At 31.9% G+C, this 16,389-nt stretch overlaps 1 non-coding gene across 1 annotated transcript; it reads right to left on the bottom strand.

Annotated features, from left to right (window-relative positions):
- Positions 1-14,576: 14,576 nt before the first annotated feature.
- On the bottom strand, positions 14,577-14,685 carry LOC120615309 (U6 spliceosomal RNA). The gene has a single exon (XR_005656224.1). It is a non-coding gene; the product is annotated as a U6 spliceosomal RNA (small nuclear RNA).
- Positions 14,686-16,389: the final 1,704 nt, after the last annotated feature.

The raw sequence follows: 16,389 nt of genomic DNA, 5'->3' as shown, positions 1-16,389 counted from the left end.
ACAGAGCTCAAAGGGAGTAGAAAGAAGGAAATAATAAAGATCAGAATAGAATTAAATAAAATAGAGCCTTAAAAAAAAAACACAAAAGATGAATGAAACCAAACACTGGTTCTTTAAAAATATAAACAAAATTAATAAACCTTTAGCCAGTCTCATCAAGAAAAAGGAGGACCCATATAAATAAAATCAGAAATGAAAGAGGTAAAGTAACAATTGACTCCACAGAAATACAAAGGATTATAAGAAAATGCTATGAGTAATTGTATGGCAAGTTGGACAATCTGGAAGAAATGGATATATGCCTAGACACATACAATCTCCTAAAACTGAGTCAAGAAGAAACAGAAAATTTAACCGACTGATTACTATTAACAAAATCAAATAAGTCATCAAAAAACTCCCAAAAATCAAAAGCCCTGGACCAGATGTCTTCACATATGAATTTTATCAAGCATTCAAAGAAGAATTAACACCTATTCTTGAACTGTTTCAAAAAATTCAAGAGGCGAGAAAGTTCCCAAGTTCATTTTATGGGGCCACCATTACCCTGAATCCTAAACCAGACAAAGATATTACCTGCCAAAAGAAATAAATAAATAATTATAGGTTCATATCCCTGATGAATAGATGCAAAATTTTTCAATAAAATATTATTAAATAGAATGAACTCAAAAGCTCATACACCGTGATCAAGTGGGATTTATTCCTGGGATGCAAAATTGGTTTAACATCTGCAAATCAGTTAATGTGATATACCACAATAGCAAAGAGAAAGATCAGAATTATATGATCATATCAATAGATGCAGAAAAAGCATTTCACAAAATCCATCATCCATTTATGATAAAATCTCTCAGCAAAGTGGGAATAGAGGGAATATACTTTAATATAATAAAGACCATATATGGCAAACCCATGGCTAATATCATACTCAATAAGGAAAAGCTAAAGATATTTTTTCCTTAAGACCGGGAACCCAAAAAGGATGTTCACTTTTACCACTTTCATTCAACATAGTATTAGAAGTCCTAACCACAACAATCAGACATGAAAAAGAAATAAAAAGCATCTAATTTAGAAAGAAAACAGTAAAACTGTTATTTGTAGATGACATGATACTAACATTAGAGAACCCTAAAAATCCCACCAAAAAAAGTTTAGAACTGATAAATGAATTCAGTAAAGTAGCAGGGTATAAAATTAATAATCAAAAATTGGTTGCATTTTATATATCCATAATGAACTATCAAAAAGAGAAATTAATCCCATTTATAGTTTCATCAAAAACAATAAAAAATGTGGAAATAAATTTAACCAAGGAGGTAAAAGATCTGTACTCTAAAAAGTATGTCATTGAAGGAAAAATTGAAGAAGATATAAATAAATAGAAGCATATACCATGCTCCTGGATAGGAAGAATTAATATCATTAAACTGTACATAGTACCCAAAGAAACCTATAGATTCAATGCAATTCCTACCCAATAAACAATAGAATTTTTTTTTATAGAAGTAGGACAAATAATTCTACAACTTATATGGAACCATAAAAGATTTTAAATAGCCACAACAATCTTAAGGGAAAAAAAAAATAGAGGTATCATGCTACATTGTATTAAACTATATAACAAGGCTATAGTAATCAAAACAGCATGATACTGGCATAAAAACAGACACATAGGTGTATGAAATAGAATAGAGTTCAGAAATAAACCCACACATATATGGTCAATTAATCTATGACAAAGGAAGCAAGAATATGCAATGGAGTAAAGACAGTCTCTTCAATAAGTAGTATTGAGGAAACTGGACAGATACAGGTGAAAAAATAAAACTGAACCACATTCTTACAACATCTACATGAATAAATTCAAAATAGATTAAAGACTTAAATGTAAGACTCAAAATCATAGAATATCTAGAAGAAAGCATAGGCAGTAAACTCTCTAACATTGCTCTGAGTAATATTTTTTTTTTCTGATATATCTTCTTGGGGAAGGGAAACAAAAGAAAAAATAAACTAATGGGAGTATAGCAAAGTAAAAAGTTTTTCAGAGCAAAGAAAACCATCGATAAAATAGAAAGACAACCTAATGAATGGAAGAAGATATTTGCTTATTATACATCTTATAAGAGATTAAAAATCAAAATTTATACAGAACTCGTACAACTCAACATACACAAAAAAATCCAATTAAAAAATGGACTGTAGACCTGAATAGGCATTTCTCTAAAGATGACATATAATTGGTCAATAGACATATGAAATATGCTTAATGTCAATAATCATTAGAGAAATGTGAATTAAAATCACGATGATATATTATCTCACACCTGTCAGAATGGCTACTATCTTCAAATCAAAGAACAAATGTTGGCAAGGACATGGACAAAAGGGAACCCTTGTACACTATTGGTGAGATTGCAAATTGATACAGTCATCATAGAAAACAGTTTGGAGGTTCCTCAAAAATTTAAAATAGAACTAAATTATGACCCAGCAATTCCACTTGGGTATTTATCAAAAAAAAAAAATCAAAACACTAATTTGAAAAGATATATGCACCCCTATGTTCACTGCAGCATTATTTACAATAGCTAATCTATGGAAGCAACCTAAGTGCCCATCAACAGTTGGTTAAAGAAGTTGTGGTTCATATATACAATGGAGTGTTATGCAACTATTAAAAAAAATAAATCTTACCATTTTCAATGACATGTTGATACTAGAGGGTATTGTGCTAAATGAAATAAATCAGACAGAGAAAAACAAATACCGCATGATTTCACTTACATTTGGAATCTAAAGAACAAAATAAATTAACAAATAAAATGGAAACAGACTCATAGATACAGAGAACATTTTAATGGTTGCCAGATGAGAGTGGTTTGGGGGTGGGGTGCATAAGAAGGGGAAGGGATTAAGAGGTAGAACTTGGTAGTTACAAAATAGTCATGGGGATGTGAAGTAAAGCATTGTGAATATAGTTAATACTATAGGAATAGTCATGTATAGTGTCAGGTGGGTACTGGACTAATCTGGGAGATCATTTCCTATATTATATAAATGTCTATCTACAATGCTGTATACCTGAAGCTAATATAAAATAATTTTGAATGTCAACTCTAAATGAAAAAATTTGAAAAGAAATAAAATAACGTTAAAAGTAAAAAAAAAAAGTAGAAATTTATCAATAATACAGCATATTGTAAAGAATAGTATATAATTTTAATAGGTGCTGAAAAAGCATTTGATAATATGTGATTATATAAATATATGAAAGAACTGAAATTAGTGATTACTAGAAATCTAGCATTGTGACTCTGAGAAAAGCATGCGCATATGTACAGAATAACACGAACGTAAATTTCTACAGCAGTATTCTACATTAATAAACAAAAACTTAAAATTACCCAAGTATGATTACTATTAGAACGTAAAAATTAAGTGAGGTATGTCAGTGCAAATGATGGAGCAAGGACCTAGGAAAATCAGCTCCTCCATAAAAACAAGAACACTAATAAAAACAAAAAAAAAATGTAAAAAATCAACTTTTTTAGTTCTCTTATCCAAAGGCTAGCAACAATTCAAGGAACTATTCAAGAAAAAAGCCTGAATCAGTATAAACAGTGATCTTTTCCTCTTTCCTTCCTCTTAACTCCATAGTAGCCTCAAAAACTAACAGTCCAAAAATCATACTGAAAAGCACAGCCTAGCATCCACTGGGGAGAGCATACTGGAATTGGAACTCTCAAAAACAGCATTTTCAGAAAATTGTCATTATTTGATCAGTCTGGCAGTTCTACAGAAACCCCCATTTGCAGTGCTTGTCTTTATTTGACCTGACTTAGTACAAATAGCCTTTTCCCAAGGGGAGTTTGTCAAAAATAATCAGCAGCAACTATTTAAATCATAGCTGCCTGGGGCAGGAATAACAATTGGGGCAAATAAGAAGCTGATCAAAAGCACTTAAAAGGAAAAGCTAGGAATGACATATCCATTAGAAACTTTGAATTACTCTGACTATTCCTGGGAATCTAGATGCCATGCACATGAGTAGGGCTGTGTTCATGCTTAGGGCTGTGCACATGCATAAGAATGTCTCTACCTGACCTTGAGGCTAGGCACAGACAAGGGGTAAAGTCTACGGCATAGGTGTAAACTGCCTGCCTGTCACTAAAGTTATGCTCCACGACACACACAGAGCCCCTTGGCAAAAGTTTGGAGACTAATTATTTCAGAGGACTTAAGAAAATCTATTTAGTCATTGGCTGACCACTAAGATAACAGAGGAGATACTTCAGTGGCCATACATAACAAATAATAGAATTTTCATAATTAGTTCCAAAAAGTCACTAACAAAAAAAAGACAATAGCACCAATACCAAGTAACAGTAACAAACTCTGGGAAAGGGTGGTCTGATTTACATAGTTGCGACATTATATTGTTAAATATCTAATATTTAACAAAATGAGACATATGAAAAATAAGAAAATATGATTTTTTCGGAGGACCAAAAAAGTCATTAGAAACTTTTTCTGTGAAAGCTCATACTTTAAACTAGACAAAGGCATTAAATCAGTTTTAGAAAATATACTCAAATAATTATAAGAAACCATATTTACAAAACACAAGGAAAATTTTAGAATAATTTCTCACCAAGTAGAAATATGGAAATTATAAAATCAGATAGAAATATTTAAATTTAAATATACAGTAACTGAAATTTTAAAATCACTAAAAGTTTTTTTCCCAGCTTTATTGAAATATAATAGACAATAAGTTGTTCGTATTTACATTGAACAATTTAATGATTTTTTTTCAGTTATAGTTGACATACAATAATATATTTGTTTCAGTTATACAGCATAGTGATTAGAGATATCTATGTAATACACAAAGTAATCACCCCACTAAGTCTAGTATCGCTTACATATTTATTACAGTATTAACTATTTTTCATATGCTATACTTTATATCTCCATGTCTATTTTGTAACTATCCATTTGTACTTCTTAATCCCTTTGCCCAATTTCTCTATCACCTTAACCTCCCTCCTATCTAGTAGTCCTCAAAATATTTTATGTATTTATGAGTTTATTTTCATGTTTGTTGCCATTGTTTTCGTTCTTTAGATTCCACATGTATGTGAAATCATGCAATATTTGTCTTTCTCCATCCAACCCATTTCATTCAGCGCAATACCCTTTAGGTCCATCAAGGCAATATCTTTTTCCATCTCCTTCCTTTTAATCTGTGTGTATCCTTTAATCTGAAGTGAGTTCATTATAGGCAGCATATGTAGGGGTCTTGTTTCCTCAACCGGTCAGCAATCTATCTTGTGATTGGAGCACTTAATTCTTTTTCCATTTGAGGTACTTGATTATAGGAATGTAGTTATTACCATTCTTTATTTCTGTTTTGATATATATTTTTTCTTCTTAAAGAAGACCCTCCAACATTTCCTGTAATACTGGCTTGGTGATGATAAATTCCCTTAGCTTACTTTTGTCTGGGAAACTCTTTATCTGTCCTTCGACTCTAAATGATACTTTTCCTGGATAAAGTAATCATGACTGTAGATCTTGGGTTTTCATCGCATCAAATATTTTGTGCCAAGCACTACTGGACTGCGTAGTTTCTTTTGAGAAATCAGCTGCCAATCTTATGGGTGCTCTCTTGTAGGTAACCAGCTTTTCTCTTGCTGCTTTTAAGATTCTCTCTTTGTATTTAACATTTGGCATTTTAATTACAATGTGTCTTGGTGTGGGCCTCTTTGGGTTCATCTTGTTTGGGACACTCTGAGATTCCTGAGGTTCTATGTCTATTTCCTTCACCTGGTTAGGGAGGTTTTTCATCATTATTTCTTCAAATAGCTCTTCAACTTCTTGTTTTCCTTCAGGTACCCCATGAATCCAATATATTTACATTTAATTGTGTCCCACGGCCTCCTTAAATTATTATACTCTTGGCTTCTTTTTTCATTATAGAGTCTTTGGCTTCCCCATCCTCTGTATCAGTGGTTCTACTTTCTTCTTTATTCACTCTGTTGATTCCCTCTAATATACTATTCATCTCAGATAATGTGTTCTTCATTTCTGACTGGTTCCCTTTTATAATTGCCATTTCCATTTTTATGATTTTTATCTCTTTGTTAAAGTTCTCACTGAATTCATCTATACTTCCTCTAAGTTCATTGAGCATCTTTATAAGCAGTGTTTTGAACTCAGCATCTGTTAGATTGCTTGACTCCATTATTCTTGATCTTTGTTCTGTTCTTTCATATGGTTTCTGCTTCTTTTTCTTCCTATTTTGGCTGCCTTTCTGTGTCTGTTTCTATGAACGAAGCAAAGCTCCTGACTCTCTCGGTCTTAGTAGTGTGGCTTTGTGTGTAATTGTCCATTGTCACAGACCTGAGAGAGATTCAGCTGCAGGCCAAGTTTAGCCATAGCCTGTGGCCCTCCAGGACTACCTGTTAAGACTCGGCAAGCAATCCCCAGAAGCTGTGCTTATAGTTTCCTCAAGAGGCCATGCCAGAGACTGCGGTCAGCTACCACCCGTGTGAGTCTAGGCGCTGCTCAGCAAGGGGCACCTGATTTGCTGAGTGCACAACTGGATGTGGCTTGGGTGCGGCCGAGAGTTGGAGGAGGTGGAGTTTCAGGGAATCCTCTGTGCAGAGCTACCTCTGTTATCCAGTTTGATGATGTCTCAGCTATGGTGGAGCTTCCTCTACACACTGGGAGTGGGGAACGGCTCAACATAGGAACAGTGGATACTTCTAGAACTTTTGCCCAAAAGAGATCCTTGCCTCCAGTCTTCACTTCAACAACTGTGTCCCCCTGTAAGTCCCTGGTCCCCCTCATGGAGCTGACCCAGCACTGTAGTTCAGAGCCAGCAAGTCTGTCACCGTGAAAGTCTGCTCATGGACATAGCCCCTTTAAGAGACATGTGTAGCTGCCACTGCTGTAGCCTCTCTCCTTAGGTCAGGGCAGCCTCGCGTCTTCGCCCCTCCTATCTTCTACCATTGCAGGTTGATGAATTATTTCTCTCTCTATTAGTAGTGCTTCTATTTGTTTAGATCCCAGGTAACTTTGCTTGCTTTTTGCTCCGTATTTCTGCCACAACTTTGATTTCGCCACAAGAGAGATGAACAAAGTCTCTATCATCTCTGCCATTTTATTCCTGGAACTACTAAAAGGTTTTAATAGAACATTTAAGCTGGCAGAATAAAGAATCGGTAAAATTGAAGATAAATTATTTTAGAATATCCAGCCTGAGAAACACAAAGATGAATAAAAGAGAATTGAACATTTGAAAGACCATACTGTGGATTACAAAGCATACAAACATGTGCATAAGAAAGACTGAAAAGGAAAGGAGAAAGAGAAAGAGACAGAATATTTTAAGAAATAATATCCAAAACATTTCCAAATTTGATGAGAAGCATCGAAGAAGCTTGATGAATTCTGAGTAAGAAAAATGGAAAGAAATCCCCACATAGACTTCACTCTGACTGTTGAAAGACAAAGAGAGAATTTTGAGAAAAGTAAAAGACAAATGACTTATTACATATAAGGGATTCTCAATAATACAAATACCTGATTTCTGAGTGAAATGGCATATTTAGAATGCTGAAAGGGAAAGGTTGTCAATAAAGAATTATACATTCAGTAGAACTATCCTTTAAAAATAAAGAAAAAAATAAGAAATCCCTAATTTTTTTAAAAAAATGTATCTCTAGTAGATGAACCTTATAAGAAATACTAAGAGGAGTCTTTCTGACTGAAATAAAAGGACACTAGATAGTAACTCAAAACCACAAGAAGATATAAACCACTGATAAAAGTTACTACATAACTAAATATAAAAGATAATATAATACATTTTTTATTTGTAATTATTTTTCTCTATCCTATTAAAATACAACTGTAAAGCAATAAATATAAACCTGTGTTGATAGGCATATAATGTATAAATATGTAATTTTTACAATAATAACACAAAAGGAAGGGAATAGTTATATAGGAGCTTTGAATGCTATTAAAATTTAGTTGGTATTAATCCTAGCTAGATTATTTTAGTTAAGTTAAGTAAACCACTTCGAAAATGCTAAGGCAAACAATAAGAGAATAAAAAACATATGATAAAAAAATGACAAGTGAATTAAAATGGTACATAGGAATATATGTTTTTAAATAAGATAGTACTGAGTAATAAGGAATTCAAAAAGTCATAAAACATAAAGCAAAATGGCATATGCAAATTTTACCTTATTTGTATTTACATTAAATGCAAAGAATTTAACACACCAATAAAAAGACAGAGATTGGAAAATGGAAAAAGTCTGAACCAACTATATATTGTCTACAAGACAATATTTATATTCCATGATACTAATAAGTTGAAAGTACAAGATAGAAATAGTTTAAAAGTAAAATAATGAAAAAAAAATACTTATACAATGCACACACTAACCAAAGAGAGCTGGAGTGGCTAAACTAATATCAGACATAAAAGAATTCAAAACAAACATTGTTACTGGTGACAAAGTAGAACGTTTTATAATGATAAAAAAGTCAAACTGCCAAGAAGACACAAGAATTAAAACACATATTCACTTAACAACAAAGCCCTATATTTTATGAAGTAGAAACTGATAGAATTCTTGGGAAGAGTCAACAGTTCAATGTAACAGCCAGAGATTTCCATACCCCATTCTCAATAATGAGAAAAAATCAACATGAAAATAGACTTGTAAAACACTAGACATCAACTAAACCTAACTGACATTTATAAAACATTTCACCTAGAAAGTATATTCTTCTCAAGTTTGCATGGGCATTTTCTAGGATTGACAATATATTAAGCTAAAAACCAAGTCTCAGTAAATTGATTAGGATTGAGATAACACAAAGTATGTTCTTTGACCACAGTGAAATGAAATTAAAAATCAATAACAAAACTTTGGGATTCAGAAATGTATTAAAATTAAACATTATTATCCCAAATAATCAACTGGCCAAAAGGGATAGGAGAAAACAATGAAAATTTTAAAGTACTTTGAGATGAATAAAAAGGAGAAACACAATATATAAAACTTATGAGATATAGATAAAGTAGTACTTAGAGGAAAATTTATAGGTGAAAAAATTATTTAAAAAATAATTCTCAAATCAATAAACTAAATATCCATCTTAGAAAACTATAAAAAGAAGTAACTATAAACTATGGTATATTACAAAATAAATGATATGAAATGGAAATTTTCCTACAAAGACACAAACTAGAGAATGTAACTCAAGGAGCAATAAAGAATCTAAATAAAGTTATAAGAAAGAAAAATATTGAACTAGTAAATTAAAATATAAACATTCCACAAAGGAAACCCAGGCCTGGATGACTACACTGGTAAATTCTACCAAATGTTTAATGGAGTACTACTACCATTTCTTAAAGAACTTTTCCAGAAAATAGAAAAGGAAGTAACTCTTCGCAATTTATGTTATGAGGCCAGTGTTACTCTGCTCCGAAACACTGTAAGGATAAAAGTATAGAGCAATATCTCTAATTATTATAGACATAAAAAATCCTAAGAAGTAGTATAGTCATCATCAAATTGTATTTATTCCAGGAGTACAGGGTAGTTCAACAAAAATAAAATAGTCATTTTAACACAACATATAAATAGAATAAATGGGAAAATAAAACACTTTATCATCTTAGTACACAGAGAAAAACCTGAAAAAAATCCATATCTTTTTATCAGAAAAAAGAAAACTGAACGAACTAAAATTACAATGTAACTTTTTCAAACTGATAAAAGGAAAACACAAAAAGATCTAGTAATGACATGATACTTAATGGTAAAACAGTGAACACTTTTCTCTTAAGATTAGGAACAAGACATCAATGTCCACTCTAGTACATCTGTTCAACACTATACTGGAGATTCTAGCTGAGACAACTAAACAAGAAAAAGAATTAGAAGCCATCCAGATGGAGAGGAAAAAGGAAAACTACAGCTATTTGTAGATGACATGATCTTAAATAAAATTCTTAGAGACTATAAAAGATAGATCTAACAACCAAGTTTATTAACGTTGTAAAATTTAAAATCATTATAAAAAATAACTGTATTCCTATATAGTAACAATGAAGAATCTGAAAATTAAATTAAGAAAACAATTTAATTTACAATAGAATCAAAAAGAATAAAGTACTTAAGATTAAATTCAATAGAAAAGTACAAAACTTGTACATTGAAAACTGCAAAATATTGTTGCAATTTTAAAAAACTAAATAAATGGAAAACCATTCTATGCTCTTGGGTTTAAAAATGTGATATTAGTCTACAGTTTCAACATAATTCATATGAAAACCCCAACTGCACTTTTTTGGCAGAAATTGACAAGTGGATCCTAAAATTCATATGTGGATGCAAGGGTCCCAAAGACAGTAATCTTTAAAAAGAGCAAAGAGGATTTCAAAACTTACACAAGGCTATAGTAATCTAGACAATGTAGAACTGACATGAGACTAGACATATAGATCAATGAACAGAACTGAGAGTTCAGGAATAAACTCTTATCTTTATGGTTAATTACTTTTTAGTAACTATGCCCAGATAATTCAGTGGGGAAACAATAGTTTTTCAACAAATGGTTCTGATACAACTGGATAGTCACAGTCCAAAAAATGAATGCCAAACCCTACATCACACCCATACAAAAATTAACTCAAAGCGGATTTTATTCCTAAATATAATGGTCGAAGCTATAATATCTTCAGAAGAAAACAGATATAACCCCTCATGACCAAGGACTAAGCAATGATTTCTTAGATATGATACCACAGACCAAATGCGAAAAACGAAAAAAATAAAGTACTCTTTATCAAAATTATAAATTTTTGTGCTTCAAAAGATGCTATCAAAAAAAGTGGGGAAAAAAGCCCACAGAATGTGAGAACATATTTCTGAATCATATATTTGATAATGGATTCTATTATACATAGAGACTCTTAAAACTTAATTAAAAGACAAATGAATTTGAATAGACATTTCTCCAAACAAAATATACAAATGGCCATTAAGCATGTGAAAAGATGCTCAACATCACTAATTGTTAGGTAAATGCAAATTCAACACCAAAAGGAGATACCACTTCACACTTCTAAAATGGTTATAATAAAAGACAAAATAACAAGTGTTGAAGATATGGAGAAATTGGAACCCTCACACATTTTTGGTGGGAATGAAAAATAACACAGCTGATTTGGAAAACTTTGACATTTTCCCATAAAACTGGTTCGGGGGGGAAGGGGTAGTTTAAAACTAAAGTCAGAAATAGACAATATTTTCAAAAAAAAAAAAAGTAAAAAGTAAAAATAGAAAAAAATGAGAAAACTTTAGAATTTTTTACAGAATTAAACTTAGCTTCATCATATGACCCAGCAATTCCACTGCTAGAGACCCAAGAAACAAAAACATATGCTCCACCAAAAACTTATACACAAAAGTTCATAGCAGCATTATTCATAATAGCCAAAAAACAGAGATGACCCAAATGTCCATCAGACTATTGAATAAGTAAAAATGGTATATCCATTCAATCAAATATTATTCGGCAACAAAAAGGAAAAAAAAAAGTACTGATACATACTACATCATCAGTGAACTTTGAGAAATTTTGCTGAGTAGAAAGAATCCAGACATGAAAAGTCACATATTGCATGACTCCATTTTTATTAAATGTCCAGATCAGGGAAATCCATAGAAACAGAGTAAGTTAGTGATTGTGAGGGTCTGGAGTGGGGTGAGGATAGGGAGGCAATGGGTAGTGACTGCAAATGGATATGGGTTATTTTTAGGAGGTGATAAAAATGTTCTGGGATTAGATAGTGTTAGTGATTGCACAACTATGTGAATATACTAAACACTTAATTGTACAATTTAAAAGAGTGAATTTTATGTTATATAAATGGTATTTCAATTTTTTAAAAAAAATAAAACAATGAACAGGTAAATTCTTATTAAATGATACTGTAAATGAATGAACCACAGTTACATGCAACAACATGGAAGAAAGGCCAGACATGTTGATTAAAAGGAAAAAAAAATCATGAAAGAATAGACTGTAAAAGTGATTATTTAGGATAAGGGTTTGGTAGGAAGAAGTGGAATGTGACCAGAGCTTGGTATTAAAAATTCCAAAATATAGCCTTAAGTCCTTCAGGGTCTTTTCACTATAGTACTTAAAAGAGAAAATCAGAGGCAGTTGGAAGACTTCTGAGGCAACAAAAATGTTTTCTTTCTTATATTTTGTGGTGTGATTACACAGTTCTCTCTTTTTTTAATTTACTTTGGTAGTTTTATTAAAATACTTTTAAATATGTATTTCTCAAGTTTCTGTTTCTTTAGTGCATGTGGAAGCCTTAGTTCAATTTTTTCTGGCAACTTAGGTTTGTCATAAAATTCAGTTATTGCATCATGTAGAAATACAGTAATATAACCACATACCCCTAAGTTTCATTGCCAGATTTCTATGCTTTGAGCATATTTTTCACTTTGAGCATATTAAGATTTTTTAAATTTAATTTTATTATTATTTTAAGTTTACATACATTGGTTAGACCTTTATGTAGTTTATAAAACGATCCCCCTAATTACTCCTTCTCTCTGATGGTTTTCCACCTAGCCAATATATTAATGATAACAGCATTCTCTATGCTGTGCTCCCCATCCCCGTGACTATCTATCAGCTACTAAATTGTACTTCGTTAACCCTTCACCCCTTTCTCCAAGTTTCCCAAACCTCTCCCCTTTGGCTGTCACCAGATTGTCCTCTATATTTGTGAGTCTGTTTTTGATTAGCTTGTTCTTCTTGTTCCTTAGATTCCGCATATAAGTGAAATCATATGGTATTTATCTTTCTCTGTCTGACTTATTTCATTCAACATAATAACCTCTAGGTCCATCCGTGTCATTGCAAATGGTAAGATTTCACTTTTTTTTTTTTAATGGTTAGTAATATTCCATTGTATACATGAACCATAACTTCTATATTCAATCATCTGTTGATGAACATTTAGGTTGCTTCCATATCTTAGCTCTTTTAAATTGTGCTGCGATGAACATAGAGGTACATAGATTTTTATGAATTATTGTTTTGATTTTCTTTGGATAAATACCCAGAAGTGTAATTGCTGGGTCAAAAGGTATATCCATTTTTAATTTTTTGAGAAACCTCCAGACTATTTTCCATAGTGGCTATACCAATTTGCAGTCCCACCAACAGTGTATGAGGGTTCTCTTTTCTCCACATACTCACCAACACTTGTTCCTTGATTTATTGATGATAGCCATTCGGAAAGGTGTGAGATAATATCTCGTGGTTTTAATTTGCATTTATTTGATGATTAGTGAACTTGAGCATCTTTGCATATATCTATTGGCCATCTGTATTTTCTCTTTGGAGAAATATCTGTTCAGGTCTTCTGCCCATTTTTTAATTGAATTGTTTATTGTTATTGTTGAGTTATATGAGTTCTTTATAAATTTTGGATATTAACCTCTTATCAGATGTATCATAAGCAAATATTTTTCTTCCATTCAGTCAGTTGTCTTTCATGTTTTGTTGATGTTTTACTTTGCTGTGAAAAAACTTTTTAGGTTGATGTAGTCTCATTTGTTTATTTTTTCTTTTGTTTCCCTTGCCTGATGAGATATGTCCAAAAATAAATTACTAGTAGCAACATTGGAAAGATTACAGCCTATGTTTTCTTCTGGAAATTTTATGGTTTCAGGTCTTACATTTAAGTCTTTAATCTATTTTGAGTCTTTTCTTCTATATGGTGTAAGAAGGTAGTCCAGTTTCTTTTCTTTTCTTTTTTTCTTTTTTTTCACATATCTGTCCAATTTTTCTAGCACCAATTAATGAAGAGACTTTCTACTCCATTGCATATTCTTGCCTCCTTTGCCATACATTAAGTGAGTATATAAGATTTATTTCTTGGCTCTCCATTCTGTTCCATTGATCAATGTATCTGGTTTTATGCTAGTACTATGCTGTTTTGATTACTGTAGGCTTGTAATATAGTTTAATATCAGGTAGTGTGACACCTCCAACTTTGTTCTTCTTTCTCAAGATTGCTATGGCTATTCAGGGTCTTTATGGTTCTACATAAATTTTAAGATTTTTTTGTTCTAGTTTTCTGAAAAATCCCATTGGTATTTTGATAGAGATTGCATTGAATCTATAGATTGTTTCATGTAGTATGGCCATTTTAACGATGTTGATTCTTCCTATCCGTGAGCATGGTATATGCTTCCATTTATTTGTATCTTCTTCAATTTCTTTTTTCAGTGACTTATAATTTCTTGAGAACATGTCTTTTACCTAATTGGTTAATTCAATTCCCAAGTATTTTATTGTTTCTGATTCAATCGTAAATCGGATTATTTTCTTAATTTCTCTTTCTGAAATTTCATAATTGGTGTATAAAAGTGCCTTCTCAATATTAATTTTGTATCCTGCTACTTTATTGAATTCATTGATCAATTCTAACAGTTTTTTGGAAAAATATGGAATGTTTCATGAATTTGCCTGTCATCCTTGCACAGGGGCCATGATAATCTTCTCTGTATTGTTCCAATTTTAGTATATGTGTTGCCGAAGTGAGAGCACCACAGTTCTTTATATATAATTGATTTTTAAACTGTACGTAGTTTCATAAACCCATCTGTATCATGATGTTTCATAATAAAATTTCATAAAAATTAAATTAATGACTTCACGAATGAATAAACATAACATTTGTATAATAGTCTTGTTGAGTATATGAGTTTTATCTCCTTTTTTACATTAAAATTTCAAGGCTAAGAGCTACGTCACATGCTTTTATTTTTGTACTTGCTCATAGATTCTGGCTTGGTTTTAAATACATATTAAGTAGTGATGTGCTAGTAACGTTTAATAACTGATTCTTGGTGTGGTAGAGGAAAAGATCCAATTTTGTAACATTTGTCCTTTTCAGTGGTGTAAATACTAATATGTATGGACTATAGGTAATATATAGAAAATATTCAGTAAATATAATTTACATATTTTAAGTATAAAATATCTTTAGAAAGAGAAAAAAGAACAAGAGAATTAATGCATACAAAGTTAGTGCTATCTTTAAAACATTTTATCAATAATTATAGAAGTACATTGTCAGTGCCAAAATCAATAGATTAGCTGTCACTGTTGGTATTTGCGTGATGCTACCAAATACAAGTTAATAACAATTTTTTACTCTGAATTGGATATTTTCTACCAATAGATAGTAAATGTGAAACAGAAAATGATCTAATATATACTATCTGAATGAGTCATTTAGATGTTTCGCTTATGATATCAATTACTTTCAATATTAGTCTACTCAGGCTTTCATAACAAAATATCACAGTCTAGGTGGCTTAAACCGGGAGTCTCCAACCCTCAGTGCCATGGACCAGTACTGGACCATGGCCTGTTAGGAACTGTGACACACAGCAGAAGGTGAGTGGCAGGCAAGCAAAGCTTCATCTGTATTTGCAGCCATTCCCTAGTGCTAGCACCACCACCTCAGCTCTACCTCAGATCATCAGGCATTAGATTCTCATAGCAGCACCTGTCCCTGGTGCCAAAAAGATTGGGGAATACTGACTTAAACAGCAGAAATTTATTTTCTAATAGTTCTGGACACCAAAAGCCTAAAATCAAAATATGAGCAAATCTGATTCCAAGTAAGAACTCTCTTCCTGGCCTACCGGCAAGTGCTTTCTCACTCTATCCTCAAAATAGCCTTTACTCTGTGTGCCCTGGGAGAGACCTGTATTGTCCTTTCCTTTTCTTATAAGGATACCAGTGCTATTGGATTAGAGCCTCACCCATATAACCTCATTTAACTTCAAAAGCCCTATCTCCAAATATAGTCACATTGGGGTTTACAGCTTCAGCATGTAAATTTGGCAAGGACACAATTCATTCCATGACACAGTATAGTTAAATTTCCCATAGAAAGATTTTTCTCTCTCAGAGATCTTTATGACAATGGATGTTGCCATGCAAAGTAGATGAGCTCTAAGTATTTGAAACAGTTAGACAATATATAAAAAAAAACCTTTTGCTCCAGGGCCAAAACTTCAGTTTTTTTAAGTAGTCTATGTGTCACATAGATTTTTTTATAGTAATATTTTTATTTTTCTCTGAAAATTTCTAGTTTCACTTAGGGAAAAATACTTTTTTTAATCTTTGGAAAATTCCAAAGGGTTTCTTCAGGTGATATTAAGTCTAAAATCCAGAAGGAAAAGAAGTTAGACTTTGAATAATTTTTTTCACTAAAAACATCATAAAATAAATGCTTCA

This window comes from Pteropus medius, unplaced genomic scaffold (genome assembly GCF_902729225.1).
Source record: "Pteropus medius unplaced genomic scaffold, Ma_sr-lr_union100, whole genome shotgun sequence".
NCBI lineage: Eukaryota > Metazoa > Chordata > Mammalia > Chiroptera > Pteropodidae > Pteropus > Pteropus medius.
Note: the sequence above shows the minus strand (reverse complement) of the source record. Positions and strands in the feature narration are given on the sequence as shown.